Here is a 3382-nt window from a genome sequence, read left to right on the forward strand (position 1 = left end):
ATAGCAAATAAAGGATAAATTCCTTAGACCAGACTTGTTCATTTTTGCTTAAGGTAGTTTCATGTTTCTGTTTAGCTTTTTAAATTAAATAGGAGCAAATGCGAAGTATGATCCTGCAAGCCTGGGAGGAGGAGGGTGGGGGGAAGACTTCACTTACTAGAAGTCAAGTGTTCCCCTGGAGCAGTATCTTTAAGGAATTGGAGTATCAGGAAGTCAGGTAGACTACCTTTTTCCTTTAATCAGAGTAGGCTGAGACTGATTTTTGTAATACCTGTTTCTGACATATTGTGAAATGCAGAAGAGATCTCAGATCTTTTGTCCTTAACACAAAGCATCTTGTGTCATGTTAGTGTACAAAGTAACACAACCACAATATACAAAGGCTGAAATACCCAAACTTAACAAAGCATTGTGTATTTGAAATGTATCTGCCAAAGTAAGGAAGGTAGCAGGAACAATTAAAAAGCTTTGCCTTTCCTGATGTGGCGGAGAAACAACTGAAAATGGAAGCAGAAGAGGAGTGGAATGTAGAAGATCCTGACTAGCTTCTATGTCAGAGATGTAAACAAAGAGCCTAGGGAAGATATGATGATGGTTAGAGAGTTGTCAGCATGAATGCTGGGGATGCAATAGAATTGCTCACCGATGTGACTGTGACTAGGCTGATGAAGCCAAGGACCTTGGGAAGAGCTACACACAGCTGAAGAAAGGGTGGGACATGTTAGAAGGCTGTTCTGCAGGAATCCTTCGCATGTGGATGGTGTGGCAAAGTTGGATCACTATTTAAAGATAGAGTGATAGGTTTATAACAATCTTAATTATAAAAAATAATTTTGATACACAGTTTTTTCTGGTAATCTTTTATATGTTGTTTTAAACTTAGCCTCAAGATCTTCCGTACCTGGGAAAATTCACCACAAAAGCTACACTATTTTTGGGGGGTGTTTGCATTGCATATGTAGTTAGTTTAATCATCTGTTGATAGTAGACCTTTTGTAGATTATGGAAGTTTATATTTAGATCAGAACAATGAAGCTGCAATAAAAAAATGAATAGGAACAGGAAGCAGGAATATTCATTGAAGGAGGATGAGCTTCAGCATGTTTAGAGATGTTTCTCTGATGCATGTCTGTAACCTCCTTAGATATCCACACAGAACAGACTGACCTTAGGGATTCTATCTAATGTGTGTAGAAACTATGTAGAGATTAGTACTTTTTGGGACTACACTGAATTAATACATCTGTTCATAGCCAATGTTACCCACTTTTTGGATAATAAGCAATCACACTTACTTATGGGATGTTACAGCATCTGCCTGCATAGGAGAGAGCTGCTATATATAAGCATAGTAATGACAAGATAGAAAATAATAGTGTGTCAGGGAGAATCATGCAAATACTTTGATGCTAAATTCTGGGAGGCAGATGTTCTTCCACTCCCCCAAAAAATCATTACAAGATGTCCCCAGATGGGGTTGAGATGGGGAGAAGAGATATTCTGCAAACTGTCCAACCTGGTCCTCAGTAGAAGAAAAAAATCCCAAAATTGTTCTCATCTGACAAACCCCTGAGAATGTTCAGGGAAGATTTTTGCCAGAGTAAGAAAGGAAGTTGGCTATTGTTAGGCCCATTGTAGAAGTATTTGTTCAAAGTATTGTCTTTTCTGTATGTAAATAATAGGGAGTGTATTCCATGTGGATTTTGTAAACTTCTAAAGTGCTTTTTGAAAGGACACAACATTACTGGGATTCTTCTGCAAACGTGTGAAGCATTTTAGTATCCTCTGTAGTGGGGGTGTGGAGGGAAGTGGAGTCAGCTGTAGCAGTTTATTAATATTTTGGCATAGGTCAGGCAAGTCCTTCGAGGCAAAATGTCTAGACTGATTTGGGGATTTTCCTGTGGGTTCATTCTTTGTTAAAGAAATCAATGTCTGTCAAATTAACATTGCCAGGAGCAACAGGCGATTAAATGAACAGTAGCGGACAAATCGTTGACTAAAACTTTGGCAACTTTGGGAGCAAGGGTCAGATTCAGAAAAAGGATTGAAGGGTCAATATGTAAGTGAGGCAGAATTTGGGCATTTTAAGTCTAATGCTGGAATCCTGGAAAAAAAACACTGCTCGCCTCCCTCCTAAGATTAAAGATATCTGAATCTTCAAGGCATCTCAACTTTTTTAACATTCACAAAATATGAAACACTGTGTGTGCCAAGGCATCTAAGTTGTGGCAAGGCTGAACAGCTTAATATTTACCTCCTGTAAACACTCACTTAGAGAAAATTTTTTTTCCTGGTGCTATTCAATCATGAATTGGTGATATGGGTCACAGCTGTTTGTTTTTGTAGTGTAAAAACACTGAAAAAGAGATCACCATTGTTTTTAACATATGACAAAGAGTAGGTGAGATATATAGATTTTATCATAAGCTGTAATGCGTTATTTCTTGGCCTTCATCTTTAAAAAAGCATCAGACATCTTTTAAGTGTATTGTGCTGTAAGTTTACCTCATTCTTCTCCAAATGTATTTTGTAGTTTCTATATGTTCTGTGTGTGTATAGAGAGCCACTTCCTTTTCCACTATCCCCAGCTTTGGTCACCCACTTTGCTTTTGTATTTTGTAGTTATATGCTCAGGTCTTCTAAACATATACCATGTAACATCACTGTTGCGTTTTTCCTAATTCTGTATTCCAGCTTGTGTCTGTAGGTCTTCTTCCTTCTCATCAACTGTATTCTGAAATACTGAATCAAGAAGTGATTTGTGAATTAGACAAGAGCTAGCTAAAATAATAGTGATCTACTACTTGTATGTTTTGTATGAAGACAGTACTACTAGCCAATGCTGCTCTTTGTATGGAGTCCTAAAGGCAGCATACTTCCATCTGCCTATGAAATGTAATAGGTAATTACAGTTTTAGTGTAACTACCTACTTGGTTGGTCCAAGTCAACCTACTTGGCTGAATAGTAAAGTAGCTTGGATTACTTCAGTTTGTTGAATTTCCTACTCAGTTCCTTTGCTGGTATAATAATATAGATTTTAATTAACTGTATGCTAGTACCAAGATGGGGAGTATCTGAGTTTTTCAATGTGCAATGTAAGCATATGAAATAACCTAAAAAAGGAAGCCTTTCTGCTGATTTGACCATGGGTCACTAGGATTTTAGATCTGATTGTTTGACAAGGAAATCTGTGTAGCTCCTAAATGTTGAAAGAAAACCTGGTATCTCATTTCTCCTTACATGAGAAGTTTTTACTTCACTAACAGCACCCTTTTGTTGTGGTCCATTTCGGCTTGGACTTTATCTCTGGTTTTAGTGTCATTTAAAAAATTATTTCTTTGGAACTTCAGTAAAACCTGAGTTCTGTTCCATTTCATTCCT

The 3382-nt window shown here is 37.4% G+C and overlaps 1 protein-coding gene across 1 annotated transcript in view; it reads left to right on the top strand.

Annotated features, from left to right (window-relative positions):
- ISPD (isoprenoid synthase domain containing) overlaps positions 1–3382 on the top strand; it is a 118759-nt gene that overhangs the window by 21588 nt on the left and 93789 nt on the right. The gene's annotated exons all lie outside the window — the stretch shown is intronic.

This window comes from Pygoscelis adeliae, unplaced genomic scaffold (assembly GCF_000699105.1).
Source record: "Pygoscelis adeliae isolate BGI_AS28 unplaced genomic scaffold, ASM69910v1 Scaffold15, whole genome shotgun sequence".
Classification (NCBI taxonomy): Eukaryota; Metazoa; Chordata; class Aves; order Sphenisciformes; family Spheniscidae; genus Pygoscelis; species Pygoscelis adeliae.